The sequence below is a fragment of the Mirounga angustirostris genome, unplaced genomic scaffold, assembly GCF_029215605.1.
Source record: "Mirounga angustirostris isolate CCGP_5_RB_7025 unplaced genomic scaffold, mMirAng1.0.hap1 SCAF_4, whole genome shotgun sequence".
Taxonomy (NCBI): domain Eukaryota; kingdom Metazoa; phylum Chordata; class Mammalia; order Carnivora; family Phocidae; genus Mirounga; species Mirounga angustirostris.
The window spans coordinates 137,507,272-137,532,976 of record NW_026991712.1 but is presented as its reverse complement, the minus strand read 5'-3'; the positions used below and the strand labels follow the sequence as shown (position 1 = coordinate 137,532,976).

Genomic DNA, 25,705 nt, shown 5'->3' with positions numbered 1-25,705 from the left:
CATGGTAATTATCCAAAAAAAAAAAAAAGAAAGAAAATGAAGGGCATAGATAGTACCCTCTCTGGTCACCAGCTGCTCCCCCTTTGTCCATCATTAGCTCTTCTTCCAATTTTAAGGACTCTTATAGAAAAGAAATTGGAAAGAACGTGATTGTCTTTAAACGGGAAAGGGAGTAAACCATGGATGACTTTTATCCTTTACTTTCCTCAATTTTTTGATTTTTCTACAGTGAGTGTTCCCTCTTGTTAGACTGAGAAAATAATCCTTATGTTCAAAGACACAGCAGAGCTGAAAAGTTTATGTTCTAATAAGAAAACTATATTAAAAAAGTCCTTTACCCAAAAAAATTAATAAAGAATTCAATAATACCAAACCTCCCAATCTTTTCACTCAATAACCTTAACCTCTTTGCTCAACTACTGATATATCTAACGATTTATTTAAAATGTTTTCATAACAATTATAATTCGTGTGGCACTTCAGTTACCATGTGTTATTTAACTGATTTTCCCCAACAACTTTCTGAAATGGTGAATACTGTGATTTCCATTCTACAGATGAGGAAAATTGGGAACTGAGGGGAAGCTATTTGCTATGACAGAAGCCCGTATCTTCTTGTTCCCCACCTGGCATTCCGAAACAGAATTTTTCAACCCCAGTGCTACTGACTTTTCAGCCAGGTTATTCTTTGTTGTATGAGGCTCCCCCATGCATTACAGAATGTTTAGTAACATCCTTGGCCTCTACCCACTGGAAGCCAGTAAGCCTGCCTCCTCCCCCCCAACCCCCTAAGTTATAACAACCAAAAATGTCTCCAGAAACTGCAAATATCTCTTTGGGCACAAAATCATACCCAGTTGAGAAATACTGGTCTAAAAGAATCCCAAGAGGTTCTTTTTGGCATCTCTACTCTGTGACAAGGCTCCATATGTCACTGAGCCACAAGAAATCACAAAGCATCAGATGCTGCTCACTCAGGGACATTGAGTTAACCAATTTCCCCTTCACCTCAAACAATTTTTAAAATGTGGAAATGAACAAGAAAAATTTCCTTGTACAAATATTCACATCTCAGATGCTAAGTTTTCTAAAAGCATATTATCTCATTAGAACACAATAAGGAAATACATACTAAAAATATATAAAATATGTGTGTATTTAGGGAAAAAAAACACCAGAGGAGTTAGAAAACACAGATCTTGGTCTTTGCTAATAAACCTTATTAACTCAGTTATACATTAGTGTTCCCACTATGAAAGTGAATATAAACCTACACATCCTCAATACTTGCTTCAGCTGGGTTTCTGTCCAAATATAATGTATGACCTAAAGCTATCCAGAAGAAACTGAGTGATAACTTTGAAAGATTACTACAATTTGTGGTTTGCAGTTGAAACCACTAGTGTTTCTGAACCCAGAATCTAAACTGGCAGACCTAACAATCTGATTTAAAAGCACACAGTTTAAGTTTCTTCATGCCATTTAATCCGAGTCTCTGTTCCTGCAAAAGCAACTCCACCCTCAAAATTCCTTATTTTTACCAGCTTTTTAACAAATGCCTGAATTGAAAAAATTCTGCAACCTAATTCACCTTAATACCTTAATCTGTAAAGGGTGGATAACAAATGAGCAGAAAGATAATCACAGGTATAGCATTAACCAAACTGATACAAGACTGCTTAAATTATAGCAAACTGAAATGTAGTTACAGAAGTTATATTTTGGAGAATGTTTGAATTATTTTATCTATATATGTATAATTTATTTACCCTCTATCATCATTTCCCAATGGTTATAATTAGTATATTGTGGAATCAGGAATCAATGTGGAGTGTCACACTGCAATCCTCAGATTTAAAAATACATTTTTGCAGCTATTTGGAGAAATTAAGATACAGTGAAAGTGCCTAGTTAATATGATATGAGAATTAAGAAGAGGTGATTATTCCTATTCATAATGTCCACAATCGCTCAATATGATTTCTTACGCCTTTAAATATGATCTGGACCTATAAACAGGAGACAGTTTTCTCCATAATACACAGTATACTGGACCCCAAATGTCTGGTATCCTCATAGTCTCCATTAACCTTCACCACAAAGTACAAAAGAACACACTGATCCTTCAGTGAGAAGGACTCCCTGGTCTTAGAAAACATCAGAGCCACCAAAAGCAAAAGCGAGAAACAGCACAAAATGGGGTTTTGGAAAGGGAGGAACAAAGATTTAATCAATATAAAATGCTCATCTTAAAAAAAATGTTTGCACTGTGTATATGCCCATGATTTGAATTTGCCAACAAAGACTCCATGATCACATCTAATTCTTTCTGCATTCTACTCCTCACTTAACTATACAAGGTTTTTACTGCGTTCCTCCCTGAAAGAAGCAATGACAATTTTATGCAGCTGTGAACTCCTGCCATGAGAGTAAAACCCTATGACTCGTAAAAAGAAAAAAAAAAGTTAACAGCATGTATTCAACCAGGGGCAGAAGACAGCTCACAGCCACGTATTAAAAGAAGTGGCAGGGTCCTCTTCCCAACGGACACACAGGAATTCAGAGAGAATATACAGTTTTTTTAAAAATGCGAACACCTGCCAATAATCACACCTTTTATCTAGTCTCCTTAAAGAAGTTCCTTGGTAAACAGACATCCATGGAGCCCACATCCCTAGAAGCTTGGGATGTGACTTGAGAGGGGTGTTTATTAGCCCTGCTAAAGCGACGTCTCCCTTTGATGCTTGGCGACCACGCGTGGATGGGGTCTGACGAATAAGACAGAAGGCCAGACAGAGATCAGCCCCAGTTTCAGTTAATCAGTCCCATTACAGTAGGATTCACACTTCCCCCGGTGGCTCTCTCTCACTGTTCCTCTTCCAGGGCCCTCTCGCCCAGGATGCGTCTTTCGCCCTTCTCTCTGGCTGCCTAGAGCCAGGGTCCCAAAAGAACATAAAAGGGGAGGGGGCGCTTCCTGAGTCCACAGACGCCCCCCTTCTAGCCCCAAACATGGCCCCAAACCCCAGAAACTTTCCCTCGCTGAGATGGCAAACGTGGAAAACGACGAAGACCCTCGGCCTCCGTCCTGAGGCGAAAGAAAACCTCCTCCCGCCCCTCCAACGACAGTTCTGCCAGAGAGCTGGCGGTCAAGTTCTCGATGCAAGAGCGAGGGACGTCAGACCTCAAGCCCGCGCCTGTATCTCAGGGTGGTATAAACAGGATGTCAGCGCGATCCAGGCTTGTTTATGAAAACTTGGCGTGTGCTCTGGGGGAGGGGGCGGCGAGCCTTAACCTTCCCCCCAATCCCGGCGTGGGGCCCCCGTCCCCCAACCTCCCAGCCACCGGCCGGCTCCGCTTGGCTGGAAATCCCCCGCTTCCCCGCCCGCACCCACACGCCCCCAGCCCGCCCGGGCCCCCGGTCCAGCGCCGCGCTCGCTGAGGGGCCGGGGGTGCGCTGCTCGCGAGGACAGAGAGCAGCGGCCGCGGAGCCCGCCAGCGCCGGACTCCGCGCCCCTCGCCCGGCCGTCCGCGGCCGCCACAGGCTTCTCCACCTCCCCTCCGCGACACTCACCACTTCCGTGTGCGCCTGGGCCGAGGGGGTGCTCCGGGTCGCGGCGCAGCTCCGGCTGCCTACTCGCTCAGCAGCCAGCCCCGCAGGGCCCGGCGTGCGCGCGCCCGGGGCTGAGGAGGGGGCGCGGGACCGGCAATCAGGGCTGGGGCGCAGGCCCGCGCTGTCTGCGGCTGCTAGCTACTCCGCCGGCGCCGCGGCCTGCGCTCCGCGACGCTCCCGCCCAGCCCCGCAGCTGGCTCCGCCTCCCAGGCCGAAGCCGGCTCCGCCTCCTCGTGACGTCATGAACGGCAGCCCAGGAAACAGGGGGCGGAGGTCGCGACGAAGGCATGCGCTCCGCCGCAGTGCAGGACCCAGCGCCTCCAGTCTTCTCGCCAGGTCCCCCTCTGGCTTCGCTCATGCCCCCCACCCTTCACTCGCTTCTTTACCGCGTCTTCTGGAAACACCAGTCTAGGAGCGAGAGGTCTGCCAGAGCAGACAGTGAAATTGTCCGGTTTGGGCTATAGGTTGATCCCTAAGTTTGGGGTGCCCTCCACCACATGTACCTGCACCACGATGCCTTTATCACAGTTCTCTGCCCTTTGTCGGGATAGAATAAGATGTGAGCTGTGTAGCTCCTGGGCATGGTCAGGCTTCTGCTGCTCAGGTCACTGTGGACTGAAGCTGCCCACCTGCCCTGATTTCGCAAATCCTGCTGGAGGGCTCACGGTAGCTTGGGGGGTTACTGCGACTTACCTCATACTGAGCAAGAAGTGTTGGTGTGGTACCTAGTGAGCGAAGAGAGCATTTGATTCTAGAGTTCTGGATATTAGGTCTGGCTCCCACCATTCACCACCTGAGATACCCTAACAACTTGGAGCTTATTCATAAAAGTTGAGAGACAGCCTAAAAGATCTCCCAAGTGCCTTCTGGAAGGATGTAGAAGAATTCAGAGAAGATAGAAGAATCAAGCAGGGAGGGTCGTGGCCCAGTTGCCTCCACTTGTGGGTGTTTGTGTGCATGTGCTACCTCACCTGCTTCTCAGGGCTGTTCCATCATATTCTTCACCTGTTAAATTGGGATAATACTTTCCTTATGGGGATTATGCTGAAGGTGAACAAAGATAATGCAGGCCTGGCACACGTGGTGGGCTTGGTAAATCATTTTTATTGAGCTGGGCCTTAAAGAGCAAGTTGGGAGTGAATGAATGGAGACAGAAACATGAAACAGCCACATTTCAGGGAAGGCAAAGAATAAAGATCAAGGAAAATCAGGACAGAAGCAATGACCCCCATTGTACTCAAGAATGAATCTGACTGCTATATAAATGGAATAAGGAGAAAGGGCCTTGGTTGAGTGTATTTCCCTATACTGGGCATTGCACTAAGTGCTGAAGATTCTGGGAAAAAAGACCTGATTCCTGACCTCTGGTGCTCACATTGGAGTGGGATAACAGGTGAGTGTTCAGTGTGATTCATGCTCTGCTAAAACTGGTCATAGAGGAGAATTACCCAACCTAGCCTGAACAAATTAGGAAGAAAAGAAGAAACTACAAGCAACAGATAAATCACAGGAGCCCAGGCAGGGATCATGGCATATTCGGGCAGTAATACATATATGCGGTGTGGCTGGGGAGTAAGGTGAGAGTTATGCACAAATCTTGCCTGAAAGACATTGTGTGTTCTTTTTTTTTTTTTTTTTTTAAGATTTTCTTTATTTATTTGACAGAGAGAGACACAGCGAGAGAGGGAACACAAGCAGGGAACGTGGGAGGAGAAGCAGACTTCCAGCTGGGCAGGGAGCCTGATGTGGGGCTCGATCCCAGGACCCCGGGACCATGACCTGAGCCAAAGGCAGACGCTTAACGACTGAGCCACCCAGGCACCCCGACATTGTGTGTTCTTGAGGTATTTAAGCAGGTTTTTATTTTACAAGAATCACCCTAGGGCAGAGATTCTCAACCTCAGTACTATTGACATTTGGGGCCAGATAATTCTTTGTTATGGGATGCTTCCTGTGTATTGCAGGATGTTTAGCAGCATCTCTGTCCTCTAACCACTAGATGCCAATAGCAATACCCCTCGCTTCTCCTCCATGCCCCCCAGCCCCCCACTCACCTGGCCCAGTTATGACAACCAAAATTGTCCTCAGACATTGCCAAATGTCCCTGGGGGACAAAAACCACCCCTGTTGAGAACCACTTATGTAAAAATAAGGTGGACAATGGATAGGAGGACAAGATTAATGTCCATAGCATTGTAGAGCTGCAGGCTACAAGTGATAAGATCAATATTTAAAGCAATGGACTAGGGAGGGATAAACATGAAAGTGTCAAAAGCCTGAAGAGGTAGAAAAGACTGCATGGTAACGGATTCAGATGTGGGCGTTGAGGTAGAAGGAAGAGCCTTACGTGACCAAAATTTTCCAAATTAGTTGACTAAGAACAACACCAACTAAATTGGATAAGGAATTCAATTTTACATTTGAGAATAGAAAAAAAATTGGAGAGTCACCCTATAAGGAACATAATAAGAGAGAGAGAGAACAGTATAAAAGGAGGACTACACATATTTCCTTCTAATATGTAACATGTAGCATAAAACCTACAAGCCTGCTACAAATATTCATCTAAATTGAACTAAACCAAATACAATGAAGTAGAAACCTCTTATCGGGGAAATTCTCAAAAAACAACCCCATCCAACCAGCAATCATACACACGGGTTTCCCACATAAATCTTCATCAAAAAAGTATTTGCTCACCAGTCTATTTCTCTGGAAAAGATTAGATTACAATGGGGAAATAGATTCAAACAATAAGGTTTGCCTTAAAAAGTTGTACTGAGCAAAACTAAAATACCATTGTACAGATCATGAAATTCAATTACAAAGACTTGGAAACTAGAGAAGAGAGATAAAAATCACTGTAATTTTACAACCCTAATATAAATATTTACCTTAGTATATATTTTCTTCCAGTTCTTTTTCACTAGGCATCTTTTTAATTTAAGTGTAATCATGGTGTGCCTGTAATTTATGAGCATTTTTCCATGTTACTACAAAAGTCTTTATAACTAATAAATTTCTTCATGCAAATAAATAATAATTAAATATATACTATTTAGGCAATTATCTTAGGAGAGATTTACAGAAATGGAACTATTGAGTTAACTGGACTGCATATTTTTAGATTCCTGATTCATAGATTCATATTGGCAAGTCACTTTTCAGGAAGTTTCCAAAAATTTACACTGCTCTGAAAAATGTACACAATGTCAGGTTCTGCAACAATGAACGTTATCATTTTTTTTTAAGATTTTATTTATTTGAGAGAGTGAGCGAGAGAGAGCACAAACGGGACAAGGGAGAGGGAGCCTGCCTCGGGATTCAATCCCAGGACCCCAGGATCATGACCTGAGCCAAAGGCAGACACTTAATCAACTGAGCTACCCAGGCCCCCCAAACATTATCATTTTAAAATGATTTACATCTTTGGGGCACCTGGCTGGCTCAGATGGTAGAGCATGCAACTCTTGATCTTAGGGTTGTGAGTTTGAACCCCACATTGGGTGTAGAGCCTACTCAAAATTTAAAGGGGCACCTGGGTGGATCAGTAGGTTAAGTGTCCGCCTTTGGCTCAGGTCATGATCTCAGGGTACTGGGATTGAGACCACATTGGGCTCCCTGCTAGGTGGGGAGCCTGCTTCTCCCTCTCTCTCTGCCTGCTGCTCCCCCTGGTTGTACTCTCTCTGTCAAATAAATAAATGAAATATTTAAAATAAATAAATAGGGTAGGGGGATGGGTTAGCCTGGTGATGGGTTAAAGAGGGCATGTATTGAATGGAGCACTGGGTGTTATACGCAAACAATGAATCATGGAACACTACATCAAAAACTAATGAGGTAATGTATGGTGATTAACATAACATAATAAAATTTTTTAAAAATGAAAAATAAATAAAATTAATTTAAAAATTAATTTAAAAAATGATTTATATCTTTAATGTTTTTAAAATGTATTTTTTGCTTTAATTTTGAATTTCCATGATTATTAAAGAGATTAATAATTCCATGTGCTTTCTCACTCATTTTTATTTTTCATTTTTCTTTTAATTTATCAGAGTGTGCCCATGGAATAGTTGGGAAAATGCTGTTTTCATTCTTTGCCTGCTACCTACTGGGATCGTAGTATCTTCTAGCAGTTTGTAATAACAGTGTCTTTAATAAAGATAGCAATATATTTTTTCTGTCTTACTTCTGATCTGTATTTTTCCAACATACTATTTGTTCTAAAAAATTATGTTCATAAAAATTTTCCATTTTCTGGGGCACCTGGGTGGCTCAGTCGGTTAAGTGGCTGCCTTTGGCTCAGGTCATGATCGCAGGGCCCCACGTTGGGCTCCCAGCTCAGCGGGGAGTGTGCTTCTCCCTCTCCTCCCTGTTCGTGCTCTACCTCTGTCTCTCTCTCTCTCAAATAAATAAATAAAATCTTTAATTAAAAAATTTTTCCATTTTCTTATAGTCAAGTATGTTGACTGTTGTGGGTTTTTTGTTTATTGTTTGTTTGCATTGTGGTTTCCTTTGTGATTCTTTAGGAAGTCATCCTCTCTCCTTAGGTTAGACAAACGAATACAACGAATATTTGTTGAGTACCAAATTATGTGCCAGGCACTACACTGCACTGTAAATACGGCAGTGAAACAAGACAGGGAAGTTTCCTAGTTGGAGAGGATAGCTGAAAACAAGCAAATGAGTCAATAATTAGAATAATGTCAGATAGTGATATATGTTAAGGGGGGAAAAAAGATTTAAGAGACTGAATGAGGGAGGATGACATAAATGTTTATTCTTCATTACTCTGGGTTTTATACAGCTCAATGCTTTAAATATCCAATATTTAAACCACTGAATTTTTAATGGATGCTCCAAAATGTTTGAAGTGCTATTTTTTTTAAATCAAGACTGTCATTTATATTGAAAATATAGTATTCAATAAATGTTCTTTATTTAACAATCCCTTTCCCTTATCCCACCCTTCAGAGAAAAATGAAAAGTAATATAAAATGTTAGGTCTTTTACCTCTAAACTAAATTTAGACAGTAACTGGACAATTACCTATGTGGCCTCTAATCCATTGATTTAGTCTCCTTCGCTTGTAGGTTATATGATAATTGTGTACTTAACTTTATAGGAAACAGATCAATGGCTTTCCAAAGTAGCAGTCTCTTACTATATGCCCACCAGTGATATATAAAATTTTCAGGGGCTCCATATCTTTTTTTTATTCTTTTTTTAATTTTATTTTCTTATGTTATGTTAGTCACCATACATCATTAGTTTTTTATGTAGTGTTCCATGATTCATTGTTTGTGAATAACACCCAGTGCTCCAGTCAATACATGCCCTCCTTAACACCCATCACTGGGCTAACCCATCCCCCCACCCCCCTCCCCTCTAAAACCGTCAGTTTGTTTCTCAGAGTCCATAGCCTCTCATGGTTCATCTCCCCCTCCGATTCCTCCCCCCTCTCTCATTTTTCCCTTCCTACTATCTTTTTTTTTTTTTTTAACATATAATGTATTATTTGTTTCAGAGGTACTGGTCTGTGATTCATCAGCCTTACACAATTTACAATGCTCACCATAGCACATACCCTCCCCAATGTCTATCACCCAGCCACCCCATCCCTCCCACCCCCCCACCCCTCCAGCAACCCTCAGTTTGTTTCCTGAGATTAAGAATTCCTCTTATCAGTGAGATCATATGATACTTGTCTTTCTCTGATTGACTTATTTTGCTTAGCATAATACCCTCTAGTTCCATCCACATTGTTGCAAATGGCAAGAGTTCGTGTTTTTTTGATGGCTGCATAATATTCCATTGTATATATACACCACGTCTTCTTTATCCATTCATCTGTTGATGGACATCTTGGCTCTTTCCAAAGTTTGGCTATTGTGGACATTGCTGCTATAAACATCAGGGTGCACGTACCCCTTTGGATCACTACGTTTGTATCTTTGGGGTAAATACCTAGTAGTGCAATTGCTGGGTCGTAGGGTAGCTCTATTTTCAACTTTTTGAGGAACCTCCATACTTTTTTCCAGAGTGGCTACACCAGCTTGCATTCCCACCAACAGTGTAGGACGGTTCCCCTTTCTCCACATCCTCGCCAACATCTGTCATTTCCTGAATTGAAAATTTTAGCCATTCTGACTGGTGTGAGGTGGTATCTCATTGAGGTTTTGATTTGGATTTCCCTGATGCCAAGTGATGTTGAGCACTTTTTCATGTGTCTGTTGGCCATTTGGATGTCTTCTTTGGAAAAATGTCTGATCATGTCTTCTGCGCATTTCTTGATCGGATTATTTGTTCTTTGGGTGTTGAGTTTGATAAGTTCTTTATAGATTTTGGATACTAGCCCTTTCGCTGAAATGTCATTTGCAAATATCTTCTCCCATTCTTTCGGTTGTCTTTTGGTTTTGTTGACTGTCAGTGGCTCCATATCTTCACCATACTTAGTATTACCAGTCTTTTTGTAATTCTAGCAATTCCAGTGGACTTCAAATGATCGTTTGTGTTGTCCCAATGAATAATGAATGATGATGAGAATTTTTCATGTGCTCCTTTGCCATGTGAATGAGTATCTTCTATTTTTGAAGTGTCTAGTCATTTCCCCTTTTTTAAGATCAGTATTTTATCTTCTTATTATATCACTTTAAGAATAAATTATATTCTGGATATATGTCTTTTATTGTTGATATATTTTATAGATAGTAATGTGAACAGCGTGCTTTTTCGTTTTAATATATTGAGTGCATTTCAAACAACAGAAGTCTTAATTTTTACTATCCTATTTGTCAGTTTTTAAAAGCTTTTGATGTATGCTTTTTGCGTCACATTTAGGAAATTCTTGCCTAATCCAGGATAATAAATATGCTCACCCATTTTCTTCTAGAAAATTCATATCTTTAGTTCTCATTTTAAGTTCTATGATTCACTTCACATTTAAAAAATTTTGGTATAATCTGATTTTTTAGTACATGGATAACCAATGTTCCAATAAAATTTATTAAAAAGAAAAAAAAAAGAATTAGTCTCCTTCTAAGTTGGGGAAATTATTACACTTAAAGGAAAGAGATCCTTTCCCATTGCCTAGTACCATGAAAACAGTAGGCCATCAATAATACTGATAATGACAGACTGAGAGTAAGAAGAAACAGTCTGATTAAATGTAATGGGGAAGCAAAAGGAATGTATATAATTTTTTGTCTAGAAGGAATCATGCATGACATACAGTAAAAGTTCAGTAGATATTTGCTAAAAGTATAATTCAGAGAAAGAAAAAAGATGAAAGCAATTGAATCACATATGTATAATTGTGAAGGCCCACTTTAAAACCTTTCTGGACTAAAATTCCTGAGGGAATACTGTCCAGAACTTTGATGCTTCTATCATGGATTTGATGAGAGTATCAGTACTGCCCTAAAATTATTGGTTGAGATACACCTTGATGTTGATTTGGAGAACTTCCTCAGCTCACTCCTGTTAAGACATGAGACTCATCTTCCTTAGAGACTTCAACTCTCTTAAGATATCAACTCTGCCCTTAGCCCAGCTGTCCCATAGCTGAGTAGTAAAGACGATTTTGGAGTAATACAGATCTAAGTTTGAATTTCAGTGCAGCTCTGCCACTTAGCAGCTGTATACCCCCAGGCAAGTTCCTAAATCAATCCTCAGTTTCCTTATATGTAAAATTGGAATAAGTAGTATTATTCAATGATTATGAAGATGGAGTAAGAAGGTATATCCAAACTCACTGTTTCAACTACATTATGGTGCATGGACTGCACTTAAGTAGCTAGTCACTAACTGGGGAGCATACATTAGTTTAGGTCCTTCAAGAAGCAAGTAAGACAGATAGATAAGCAAAAGATTTATTGGGGAAATGCCTGTAAAGGGGGAGAAAACAAGAGAAGGTGAGGGAAGCCTCCAGACCATGTTGCAACTCCAATATCTGTGGAAAAAAGTAGGGGAACGGGAGGAAGAGATAGAAAGAGACAGAAAGCACATTTCCAAAAAAACCTCAGGGAAACCACTTGGGAATCCTCAAACCAAAGTGACCACCACTCACTGGAACTGGCCTGCCTTAGTATGCTTGCCATGCTCAGTCATTGGCATAGGAATCCAGTCCCCATACAAACATGGTAATGGATGCACACAGGAAATAGCCAGAACTCTCCATCAGTCATGCTCCCTGCAGGAGGAGATCTGAGCCATGCCCTTTCATGGCGGCTATATTCTACCCATTGCACTGCTCAGGTCCACTTCTATAGCATGTTCAGGGAGCAGGACCTCCACAGGTCTGTGGACCTATCTTTCTGCAGGGAGATTTAGAAAAGATTGTTAATGAGGCAAATTATGGCAAGGTCACTGCCCTTGGTCTCATAGCCACAGCTGGTTCACATCCTCTTCCTCTTCTGTTCGCTTTGTTTTCTCTTCTGTCCATTCTAAATTCCTCTCCTGGTTAGCTATTACTTTGGCAGGTCCTGGTGGCTTACCTGGTGAAGTGACCCAAATCTTCCTTCCCAGAGGGATCTGAGCCCTTTGCAGTCACACCCTTCTCAGGCCAGGCATGCTATAGACTTCCAGTCATAGTTCCAGTGGGGCAGCTGAGTGCCAGGAGAGGCCCCTGTGTTCTCCCGGGTTCCACCCATGTTCCTCCCTAGCTGCATGTATAAAAGGAACTCTACCTCCTGCTGATGAGAATGGATTCTCCCTGCCATGAATGGTGACTCTTTTCCCCTGCTGGTCTCTGGAGACAAGAAATCCAAAGGGCCTTGGTGACAGCTATAATTCATAAACCCATAAGACTCTTGTTACATCCCCTGGCAAGGGCCCAGGACCTCTAACACTTGAAGAGACCAGAATGTGGACAAAGTTCCCCAGTGAGTCATTAGGAGTGATGGTAAATGGCACCACTCCTGCTCTGATTCCTTGGTTCCTAAGTGTGGACACACTGTCATACAGAGGTCTGTGATTTAAACCATATCCTATAGAAAGACAACCTGGGCTCTCAGAGGGTTGCCTCTGATCTGTCACTTCAGATGTGCCTTTCCAAGGCCTCCCAGCATTCTGTGAGGTCTGCTGCTCTAGATGGTGTCGTGTGTGATACATATGACCAGAGGACCACATGATCAAAGGCCCTCTCTCGTTTTTAGATTTTATGTAGTACCTTTGTTGTCTACACAATTGCCCCTTGGGACACTATGAGCTGTTAACCCTCTCTGTAATTCCTGCAGCTCAAGCCCCTGTGGCTGCCCCTCTGTCTCTACAGGTTATATGGTATTGTGGCCTCATGGCTTCTGGTAGTTAAGCACTTCTGATTGGTCTCTGTTCTTTGGGAGGAGCCCATCATGCCCATGACTATTAAGAAGCCCAGCTCTGGGACCACTCTCCTACTTTAAGCCCAGACCTTCAGAAGTGACTTCTTAGTGACACTGATACCTCTCTCTGTAGTACATTCTTAATGGTCTTGGTGAATGGTGTGTCCTTTGGGCCTCCCATAAAACATGGGAGCTCTCATGGGGCTTCTGGCCTTACATAACATTTCCACTCTACTACATGCCCCTTCCCTCAACTTCTTAATCCTTCCTCTGCCTTCTGCCAGGGCAACTCAGGCATCTCCACTTCACTCAGGTTTGGCCATCACTTTTTCCAAGCTTCTAACAGCCATCCCATGTATTCCACGGTGAGTTTGCCTCATCCTCTCAGGTCCTTGCTAGGGCGTTAAATGCTGTGTCTTGAAGACAGGCCCATAGGTCTGAGCTCCAGATACTTATACTTCTCTTGGGCAAGGTTACTTATCACTTATATAACTGATTGTATTTCCCCTGTTGATTGTTAGGAAGCTCAGAATCAAATTTTAGTCGTACGTGTTTGGTTTTTTTTATGATTTATTTATTTATTTGAGAGAGAGAGCACATGGAGCAGGGGGAGGGACAGAGGGGGAGAGAGAGAGAATCTCAAGCAGACTCTGGGCTCAGCGTGGAGCTAGAGGCGGGGCTCATCACGACCTGAGCCAAAACCAAGAGTTGGACATTTAACTGACTGAGCCACCCAGGTGCCCCTAGTCATACATGTTTTATATACAGGAATTATATGCCTTATGTACCATCTTTGAAACAGCTTCACCTTTCTTCTCACTTCATACTGACTCTTTCAATTGCATTTATTCAACACACTATCTGCCCCGCACTGTGCTAAGTACATATATATTATCTCATTCGATCTTGGCCTCCCCTACTGTGGGATCTTGGGCAAGGTACCAAATTTCTATAAGATTTTATTTCTTCACTTGTAAGTGAGGAAAATCACAATGTCCACTTGATAGGGTTATCATGAGGATGAATAATCATAGTTAATATCATTAGTTATTAGAAGACACTCTAAAAGTTTTTTACTAAAAAGTCCAAATATCTGATATAATTATAAGACATCAATGTAGTAATTTCTGAAAAGATAAACATCCATTTATTATAAAAACACTCACTATACAGAGCAGAGTATCACTAATCTTATTTATTATGGCTTAATCTAACTGAAGGTTTTTGTGGTTTATGTAATTAACAGCACTATAACAGAATCAATAAAACTGTTATAATGAGTGTTCATACAGAAGTGTTCATTTATGGGGTATATATATATATAAAATATTATATATACATAGGATAAATGAGATGATGGCCCCGTTGGAAGGCAGTGAACCCAAGGATTCTTCAAAATCTATTCAATTTTACAGGAATATCAAATTGCTTTGGACTGACTTACTAGCTCTAATAATGGGGCTTATTCTACCCCAGGGACTTAGTATATTGCATTAACAATGAAAACACTATTCTGACAGCCAAGCTTAGAGCCTGGAAAGGCCACTGGACCAGAAAGCATGGGACCTGAATGCTCAGTGAGCTCTGTGACCAACCAAGGAAACATAGGCAGTCTGTTTAACCTCTCTGAGCTTGTACTTCTCCTGGGTTAGAACACATGATTTTATGACGTCTGTCAGCATCAAAATTCTGTGCATCTTTCTTTTTTTACCTCATAGTATTCATGTAAAAGTGATTGGCCAATAAATCATATTTGCATTTGGAGTGGAAAGCCTAAATTACATGCCTAAGAGCAATAGGAAAATAAATTATAGCTTAACAAGAATTAGATTTGATTTCTCCCCAAGTTCTAATTTTCTGTTATTCTGGCAGGAGAGTAATATCTAGGACTCATAGGTTCTCAGAGGTCTGTGGCACCCAACAATTCAGCTCAATTCAACAACATTTATTCAGTACCAGTATATGCCAAGCACATATTAAATTCTTAAGTTTCTGAGAATATGATGCAAGATACATACGATCAGTAACAATCAACTGACAACTATGTGTATAGGATACTCAGCCCTTAGTAAGGGTGGTCCTCAGAGACTGTGGTATATAGAAGAAAAGGCAAAACAGCCTTCTGAAAAATAAATGATCAAGTGACAGATGGCTGACACAGAAGGAAAATGGCACAAGATTTCAGAGACAGGAAACATCACTGAAAATCCAGGTAGACTTCCTGGAGGGTGAGATACGAGTTGAAACTTGAAGGATACCAAAAAACAAAGAGGTGGGAAAGTGGTAAGCCTATTTAGATGGTATTTATATCCTTCCCTGAATTTTCAGGATTAGGTTTATTTTTAGGTGTGAAATATATGTGTGTGCTGTCTTTACCCAATTTTAGGTCCCACGACAGCAGAAACCACACGTAATATTTATATGATTCAGCACAACAGATATTTACGGGGTGCCTACTGTATGTCAAGTACTGTACTGGGTGAGCTTTGGAGGGGAGGGAAAGGTAAAGAAGGAAAGAGAAAGAAATCAGAGATACAACTCGGAAGTCAGCCGAGTCCCCTTTGTCTCTCAAAGATCTGGGTAAACTTGGTTTGAACCCCCAACCTTTAACCTGGCCTGTGGAAGTCTACAGCCCTTTCCAGAGCTGGATGACATCCAAAGGGACACTTCCACCTTCTCACCTCTAATCTGTTCTGCACAATGTTGAAATGAAACTCTGCCTCTTCCAGGTTTTCCCGTCAGAGGCACTCACACAAAGGTGCTTGGCTTTGACGGTCATTGCTAGAGATGTAGGGAATGAGAGGGAGGAATCACAGGTCGGCTGCGCAGCCAGCTGCACTCTCCTTTTTCCCTCTGCCCTCCCTCCTCTCCTTCCCTCACGCTCTCCATCCCAGATCGCCCCAAGAATTGCACATTCTCCCTGCAGTACCCACAGCAAGCGGCCCCTCCTGTAACATCCGGGTCCTCAGGTCCCAACATTCCTCCCCAAGCTCTCCAACTGATTTGGCTCCAACACAGCAACTTTCCCGTTTCCTCCCCAAAACACGCATGAGTCATGGACCTCCTTGATTGGTCTGGGAGTTCCCCCTTGCGGGAGCTGTATAATTTGCCTAGTCTCACAATACCTTCCCCAGATTTCCCCCCAAAATATAATATAGCAGGAATTTGTTTCGATTAAAATAAATTGACACACCTCTAAGGATGCACTGAGTATGTAACCAATTTTCTTGAGATGGCTGGAGATGTCCATTCGTGTTACACCGAGGAGGAGCCAGAAAGGAGTAAGGTGTACTGAGGTACCCCAGGGGCCAGCCATCTACTGCTTTTCTCACAATCCTCTTTTTAGGTGAGATGAGGTGATTTGCCAAAGGTCACACCACTCCAAAGCAGGCACTAGAATCTTAACGCAGCAATATCTGGCTTCAAAGCTCCTGCTCTTTGCACTACATCACATCTCTAAAATAATAATGCTCCTTTAGGGACATTCAAATTCTTATTATTAAAAAGAAGGGCAGTTATTTGATAGGATACAAACAAAAGACCACCCCAATGTTAGAGTCCTGGAGTCATAGAAAGAAAATTGACTCTATGAACTTGAACAATTGGTTTCACCTTTCTGAGCTTCGGGTTACTTATTTGTACACACAGTTTTACAGAGTTGACATCAACACTAAATTAAATTATATGTATACCTATTTTTTTTATTTTTTATTTTATTTTATTTTTTTAAAGATTTTATTTATTTGAGAGAGAGAGAATGAGAGCGAGCGAGTACATGAGAGGGGGGAGGGTCAGAGGGAGAAGCAGACTCCCCGCTGAGCAGGGAGGCCGATGCGGGACTCGATCCCGGGACTCCAGGATCATGACCTGAGCCGAAGGCAGTCGCTTAACCAACTGAGCCACCCAGGCACCCTATGTATACCTATTTAATATATATCTAAATCTAACACAGTCTAAGGGTCAGTAGGACTCCTGCTTCCTTTTACAGAATGTAAAATAGGAGTTGACAGGTCTGACACTCCATTTAGTTGGGCAAGTGTTTTTAATTGGGTTAACACATTACATTATTTGGGAGGGGCATTAGCTGACTTATACATGAGCAGATTAATCAGTAATTCAACATCACCCGGAAGCAAACACAGTCCTTGGAGGTAAGTTGACACTCTCATCAACTTCATAGGAAGCCCTCCTCCACAATAACTATGACTGTCTCCTAAACAAGGTACTTTCAGATTGTTGCTCTCAGCCCAGGTAGGAGGTAAGAGGCTTTAAGGTACATGAGCATTACAAAATGTGGGGAAGTTTTGGAGGCTGGTTTGGGGAGATGGATCCACTCTTCCCAGCCGCTCAACTACACCAGGTCCTACTGGCTCATGTTTCTAGGAGCACAGTCTTGGCTGTGAATCAGAACTGGGTCTTAGCTCTGCCTATTCCTAGTTGTGAGACTTGGAGTTTTAAATCTGTTTTCTCACTGTAAAATGGGGATGCTGATATTTTCTGTCTTCTAAGGTTGTTGTGAAGACTAAGGGACATAATGAATTTAAAGCACTTAGTACAGTGTCTGGCACATTGTAAGCCCTAAAAAAGTTGGTTATTATTTTATTAGCAGGGACCAGGGCCTTGAAGTCCTAAGATGCAGGGCAGTAGAAGAGGAAAGGAAAGGCTCCCTGTTGCTGGAGGATCAAGTTCAATGTCACAGTAGAGCATACAAAGTCTGTCATCATCTGGCCCCAAACCTCTGTGTTACCCTTTGGTTACCTGCACACACTCTGCAAAAACCTCCTTAGCTCCCTGAGGCAAGCAGGATCCATCCTTTGGTTTCACAGAGTACTTTGCATATACTTTTGTACTTTTTCTTATCGCACCTTAGTCCCAGTATTCGTTTGCCTATCTATCTCCACTCTACCCAACCACATCCCACTCTGTGAATTTATGGACTCTAGGACCATATATCATGTTTGTATTTGCATCCATTCTGTAAGTCTTGGATGGATGGATGGATGGATGGATGGATGGATGGATGGATGGATGGATAAGGAACATGGGACAACATAGTGACTTGGTCAAGGGATTAAGACCAGGTGCCCTGGATACAGGGTAAGAGAGTCCTTGTTTGCTTCATAGATTTTAAGCCCAGGTCTGAGCACAAGTGTAGAGGACATGACATTTGCAGAATCATTTGCCTGATGGGGGTGGTTGGGCAATCTGTGTGTGTCTTTTAGGGAAGCAGGACTGGCTGGTGGCTCTTGGCAGGGCCAATATCAAGCAGAACACTTTAGCAACCAGGAAGCCAAGGCAGGATGATGCCTCTAAGTTCTCCTGCTGTCTTCAAGGTTAGTATGTTAAGCAGTTAGGAGCAACGAGCCCTCCCAGGTGTGGTCAGCTGCCAGTGGGGCAAACAGTTGGCAAGGACCATCGTCCCTGTGATTATGTTCACTGTAAACAATGATGCAAGATCTAAAGATAGAAAGTGGGTATGAGATGCGGTTCCCACAGAGGACAGACCATCTGAGGATAACATTTCAAAGTACCTGGAATATAAAATATTTTAGAACATAAGGCAATATTGAGGGAGATTATACATCTTGACTTTTCAGGAATCATCCTATTTTCACTTTATTTTTTTCTTGTTAAAGGCAACTGAAAATGATATTTATTGATCACTTATTATGTACTTCACACTTGTTTTAAAAAAGTGATGTGCTGGCGTCAGCTCTCACTGGCACATGAGAACAGATTGTGTGCATGTCTCCTCAACTCCACGTTAGATGATTTCACACTGGCACCTTAAAATCAGTCACTTCAATAGTTACACCATGGAAATTGGCAAACACCACAAATCAGGGTTTCCCACTTCCACATTCTCTGAGAGCTGTTTGTTACACATTTACCAGCACACCACTGGTTTACAATGAAAGAACCCAATTAATTCTCCTAACATTCCCATTTTACAGAGTAGAAAATTAAATTTAGAAAGGGTAAATAACAAAATAACTTGCTACAAACTTTGTGGTAGCAGAGGCAGGATTCAAATTCACACCATCTGCCTCCAAAGTTGATGAACTTAATCATGATGGAGAGAACACTTCCTAATTCATTTTATGAGACCAGCATCACCCTGATACCAAAGGCAGATAAAGACATTACAAGGAAAGAAAATTACAGGTCAATAACCCTTATGGATGCAAAAATCCTCAACAAAATACTTGGAAATCAAATCCAACAGCAGATTAAAAGGAATTTGGACACCATGACCAGGTGGGATTTATCTCAGGAATGCAAGAGTAGTTCAACATAAGAAAATCAATGTAATAAACTACATTAATAGAACAAAGGTAAAAAAAAACAAGAACAAAAACAAAAAACTATGATCATCTCAGTTGTCGCAAAAAAAAGGCATTTGACAACATCCAACACTCTTTCATTATAAAAACACTCAGAAAACTAGGAGTAAAAGGGAACTTTTCTAACATAATAAAGGGCATTTATGAAAAACCCACAGTAGTAAAAGACTGAAAGCTTTCCCCCCTAAGAATTGATAAAGCAGTGGCAGGGTTTGAGAGGATTGACTCCAATTTTGAAAAAAGCTCTGTGGATAAAATGCTATCAAATAGCATCACATGCTAAAGAGAAATCGTTCATCAAATGAAGAGTTGACTGATGCAGCAAACTTCATTGTTGTCTTATTTTAAGAAATTGTCCCTGCCACCCACCCTTCAGCAACCACCACCCTGATCAGTCAACAAACATCAACATCAAGACATGACCCCTTACCAGCAAAAAGATTACAACTCACTGAAAGCTCAGGTGATGGTTAGCATTTTTTAGCAATAAAGTATTTTCTTAATTTAGGTATATACATTGGTGTTTTTAGGTAAGGTTTTTTAAGATTTTATTTATTTGTCAAAGAGAGAGATGGAGAGAGAGAGAGAGAGAGCAGCACAGAGGGAGAGGCAGGCTCCCTGCTGAGCAGGGAGCCCAACGCGGGGCTCAATCCCAGGACCCTGGGATCATGACCTGAGCCGAAGGCAGACGCTTAACTGACTGAGCCACCCAGGCGTCCCTACATTGGTATTTTTTAAACATGCTATTGCACACTTAATAGATTACAGTATAGTGTAAACATAACTTTTATATGCACTGGGAAACCAAAAAATTCATTTGACTTGCTTTATTGTGATATTCGCTTTATTGCAGTGGTATGAAACCAAACCCACAGTATTTCTAAGGTATGGCTATAAATGGTAAGACATCCATGTTCGCGGATTGGAAGACTTAATATTGTTAAGATGGCAGTACTCCCCAAAGTGATTTAGAGATTCAACATAATCTCTATCAAAATTCCAACAGCTTTTTTTGCAGAAATGGAAAAACCTAGTCTCAAATTCGTATGGGATTGCAAGGGGCTCAGAATACATAAAACAATCTTTAAAAAGTTCAAAGTTGGAGGACTCACACCTCCTGATTTCAAAACTTACTGCAAAGCTGCAGCAATCAAAACAGTGTGATATTGGCATAAGGATAGACATATAGACCAATGGAATAGAATTGAGAATACAGATATAGACCCATACATTTATGGCCAATTGATTTTCCACAGAGGCATCAAGTTCATTCAATGAGGGAAAGATTAGTCTTTTTAGCAGAAAATGTTAGCACAACTGGATTTCCACATGCAAAAGAATGAAGTTGGACCCCTACTTCACATCATATATAAAAATTAGCTCAAAATGGAACCATAGAACTCTTAGAAGAAAATATAGGGGTAAATCTTGGTGACCCTGGATTTGGCAATGGATTCTTAGATATGACACCAAAAGTATGAGCAACAAAAGAAAAAAAAATAAATTGAACTTCATCAAAATTAAAAACTTCTGTGCATCAAAGGATATTATTAAGAAAGTGAAAAGAGGCAGCCCAACTGTCTTGGCCCGGGTAGCAGCCACCACCACAGGGCCCAGCTGAGCATCTGGGGCATGTGGTGCTCTCCCCAATCTGGTTCTTCTACAGCCTGCTCAGCTAGCAAGTATTGGGCCCTGGCCATCACCTTTAAAAGCCTGAATATCAAGTACCCACTGTGGCTCATCAATAAAGGAGAACACCGGCCATAATACCCAGTGGTTCTACTTTATCCTTCTGTGGCCTCATCGCATTCTAGGCTTCGCATTGGCCAGCATATCTACCCATTGATTCAAACCCACCAAAACCTAGTCATTTGCCCTATATACTCATTTCCGGCCATGACCACAAGGGCTTAGTGGATTTGGTCATCAAGGTTTTCTTCAAAGGCATCCATCCCAAGTTTCCCACTAGAGGGAAGTATGTCCCAGTACCTGGAAAACAAGAAGGTTAGAGACATCACTGAGTGAATTCCAAGGCTCAAATGGGCTGCTAGTCCATCTGGGCAAAGGGAAGTTTGCCACCTGTCCAGACAAGAAATCCAACCCTGTCATCAAGATGGTGAAGTCTGTTGGTGTGACCATGGGAGGAAAGGCCATCATTCAGATGCTGCAGGTGACCTGTGACATCATGAAGGACCTGGGTGAGCACCCCATGTGCCAACTGCTCTTTCCCAATTGGACCAAGAAGGACAGCCTGCTGCAGCCAGAGCTAGAGGAACTAAGGAAAGAACATTCCACTTGCTTCAAGCTCTGGTACATGGTGGAAAGGACCCCTGAAGCCTTGGACTACAGCTCGGGCTTTGTGAATAAGAGATGATCTGGGACCAGCTACCACCCTCAGAAGTGCCACCACTGCTGGTCCTGCCTATGAGCCAGTATGCCTGCCTGTCCAACCTGGACTCCATGGGCCACTCCAAAGAGTGCTGCTTCACCTTCTGTTGGCCAGGCCCTGGCAGCATGCAGAGCTGAGATATCATCACACCCTGTCTGTATCCAGTACCACCCACAATCATTCTTTAACACTGTGGCCCAAGTTCAGCCTGGCCTACTCATGCCCTGGGTGGTTGCCCAGCTGGCCTGACCTAAGGGGCCCCCCTAGGGAGCAGAGTTCTGTTTCAGATGGGCCACAGCTGGCCACCTTCAGGACAAGTTCTTACCTGGCTCTCACTCAGCCCTGTCCCTATCCTCATGACTCCTTGTCCCTCCTCCTGTCCTTCTCCTTTCCCTCTGCCATATACACATCCGACAGGGCTGAGGCTGCCAGCACCTCACTCCACCCACCTCTCCCTGCAGTGGACCAGTCTGGAAATAAACATAAAGGTGTAGGCAGCCCAGAGCTGCAGGGGCCGGGGGCCACCCCAGCCATAGTCCCAGGCCTTTGCCTGCCACCCCTCACTATCCGACTCAGAGCTACAGCTAGGCTTCAGCAGCACCTGACACTACGTGAGTCCCATAACAACAAAAATTCCAGGGCGTGGGGGTGTGATTAGAGGGACGGATGCTGAGGGTGAGCCTCCCATCCCAGGCCCCAGCCAGGCCCCAGCCGGCCAGGAGTTTGGCTCTCTGAAGTGGGAAGAGGGTGCTGGCTGAGGGCTCTGAGGGCTGGCACGTGGGCCATATTGAAACCACAGCATTGTCCCCTTACACCCCCAAACATTCAGGCAGCTTGGGAGTTCCAAACGGTCAGCTTGGCAGAGTCCTGTTTACCACAAAAAAGAGAATGTGGACAGGGGCGGGGGAATCTGGGCTCCTGGTTGGGACCACCAATCCTAATGGCAGAGTTCTACCCCCCCCTCTTGCTTGGCCCCCAGTGTGGGGGAGATTTGGGGCAGTGCCTCTTGTCTGAGAGACATTCTCTATGGCTTCCACACTGTCTTTAGACAACAGCTGTTAGCCTTTTATGTATCAGCTTTGTCAGAAGATTTTTTTATAAGCAGAGAAAAAAGTTGAAGTAAAATTTTGCTAATATTTAAAAAAAAGGGAAAAGACAACCCACAGAATGGGAAAAAATATTTGCAAATCATGTATCTGATAAGGGTTTACTATCCAAAATATGTAAGAATTCCTATAGCTCAATCTGAAACAAACAACTCAATTAAAAAATGAGTAAAGTACTTGAATAGACATTTATCCAAAGAAGATAAACAAATGGCCAGTAAGTGCATTAAAAATGTTCAATATCATTAGTCATTAGGAAATACAACTCAAAACCACAGAGAGATAACACTTCATACCTACAAGGATGGCTATAAAAAGAAAATGGAAATAACAAGTGTTGGCAAGGATATGGAGAGATTGGAACCCTCATCCCCTGCTGGTGGGAATGTAAAATGGTGCTGTCCCTGTGGAAAATAGTTCGGCAGTTCCTCAAAAAGTTAAACATAGACTCACCCTATGACTGAGCCATTCCACTCCTGGTATATACTTGAAAGAATTGAAAAGGACTCAAACAGGCGCTTGTAAGCCAGTGTTCATTGCAGCTTTATTCACAATAGCCAGAAGGTGGAAACAATCCAAGTGGCCATCAACAGATAAATGGATAAACAAAATGTGGTTAGATACATACAATAGAATACTCGGCCATAAAAAGGAATGGAGTTCTGATACATGGTTACAATGTGGACAAACCCCGAAAGAAGTCAGACACAGAGAGACACATACTGTATGAAATATAGGAATATATGAAATACCTAGAATAGGCAAATTCATAGAGACAGAAAGTGCATTGGTGTTTCTCAGGGGCTGGAGGACAGGGGAATAGGAAATTTTGGCTTGATGGGTACAAAGTTTCTGTTTCGGGTGAAGGAAAATTTTGGAAATAGATCATGGTGGTTACACAACATTTTGAATAATTAATGCCACTGACTTGTACACTTAAAAAATGGTTAAAATGGCATCTTTTGTGTTATATATTTTTCACCACAATAAAAAAAAAAAACTAATTAAACTGTTCTTGTCAACCCTCCACTGAATTTTCCAGCATCTTCCTATTCCCTTCCGTTGAGCCCAGTGACCTAATGTTGCCTACTTCTCTCCCAATTGCCTGAAGCCTTTTTCCTCCATGTTGACTACTTGGCAACACCTGTGGAGAAGCATGCACCAACCAGCACTCTGCACTGGCCAACCACCACCGCCCTGACAGAAACTGCTGATGTAGAACACAGGGCATTAGGGAAAGAACTTTAAAAGAAGTACAAAAATATGTTGGTATTGTAAATCTGTATGTATAAAAAGCACACTGAATAAAAGTTCTAGAAAGCACAGGTAAACCACATTTGATAGCTCTAGAAACTTATGCAGGGAGATGAGCTTTTTCCTGGATCGCGTCCCTCAGTGGTTTGGAGAACAAAGTGGCATCTCAACCTCCTGAGGCAGATTGTCCCCAAGTATTAGGCCACAAAGACTGGATCTCTTTAAAAGATTTAGACCAGCCCTTATTGTGCTAATCCTTTAATGTCCTCTGTACTTATATTCTCTTGTTTTGTTTTTGCTAAGTTTGGCAAAATGTCTGCTTGACTACTTGGCCCTTTCACAGCTATCTTGAAGCTTCAGGGTATTTTTCTGTGGACCAGAACTTTGTTTTATAAAGTGAGAGCTTGGAATGTAATAGTTCCCCTGTCTCTGTTCTATCCCACAAGTCTCCCATCAGGTCAAGGGAAAGGGGGAACTCCAACTGATTTTTTGCTTCAGAGGCCTAGACGCATCTTTTATGTACATTTGTAAAAAGTCAGGTTTTTAAATCTACTGAGTGTAAAATCATGTACAATGGGGGTTAAGAGTTGAGGCACTGGAGTCCTCAGATGTTCAACACTGGCTCTGCCCCTACAGTGTGCCTTGGACAACTACGCCTTCCACCCCTGTGAGCAGTGATTTTCTCATCTGCCCAGTGGAGGGTAATAACACCTACCTCAGAGGATTATGGTGAGGTCTAAATGAGGGAAAGTATGAGAGGTACCTCACACAGCTGCCGATATAGACTCGGGGCTCAAAAGGGTTAACTCCTTAGTTTATTTGTTGTAGAACATCCATGGAAGCCCACAGGCCTCCTCCATGAAATTTTCCCCAATGAACAGGCCCCAATCTCTCCTTTCTCTACATTCCAAAAACACTTCATAAAAATACAATCGATGCTGTAGCCATGTACCCAAACTTTGGTTTAAACTGGGCGCCTGCCTGGGTGGCTCAGTTGGTTGAGCGACTGCCTTCAGCTCAGGTCATGATCCTGGAGTCCCGAGATCGAGTCCCGCATCGGGCTCCCTGCTCGGCGGGGAGTCTGCTTCTCCCTCTGACCCTCCCCCCTCTCATGTGCTCTCTCTCTCTCTCATTCTCTCGGTCTCAAATAAATAAATTAATTAATTAATTAAAAAATCTTTAAATCGGGCGCCTGGGTGGCTCAGTCGGTTAAGCGTCTACTTTGGGCTCAGGTCATGATCCCAGGGTCCTGGGATGGAGCTGGCATCGGGCTCCCTGCTCAGCGGGGAGTCTGCTTCTCCCTCTATCCCTCCCCCTGCTCGTGATCTCTCTCTCTCTCATGCTCACTCACTCTCTCAAATAAATAAAATCTTAAAAAAATAATAAACTCTAAGTCCTCTGAGAGGAGGTAGCTGTGTTGTGCACTCTTGCCACCCTTAGAACCCGATGAAATGGGCCCTGAAGAAATGCTTGTGAAATTGAAAGACTGAAAAGCAGTTTGGGGCCCTGCAAAAAGCACTGGACTTGTTGCCCTAAGACTTAGGTGCTAGTCCTGGTTTTCATACGTGCAAGCTTTGTGACACTGGATAAGAAACTTGAAGGCAACTCTGATCATCGGTCTCTGCAGGGTATAATACATGGCCCAATCGCCTTAAATGGAATGTCTGCGTCCCCCCGCC

At 42.6% G+C, this 25,705-nt stretch overlaps 1 protein-coding gene across 3 annotated transcripts in view; it reads right to left on the bottom strand.

Annotated features, from left to right (window-relative positions):
- JAK1 (Janus kinase 1) overlaps positions 1 to 3,806 on the bottom strand; it is a 124,624-nt gene extending 120,818 nt beyond the window's left edge. For all 3 annotated transcript variants that reach the window (XM_045897492.3, XM_064589020.1, XM_045897491.3), the window contains exon 1: positions 3,572 to 3,806. The gene's annotated coding sequence lies outside the window, so the exon portion shown is untranslated. The remainder of the gene's footprint in view (positions 1 to 3,571) is intronic.
- Between the last annotated feature and the right edge of the window lie 21,899 nt (positions 3,807 to 25,705).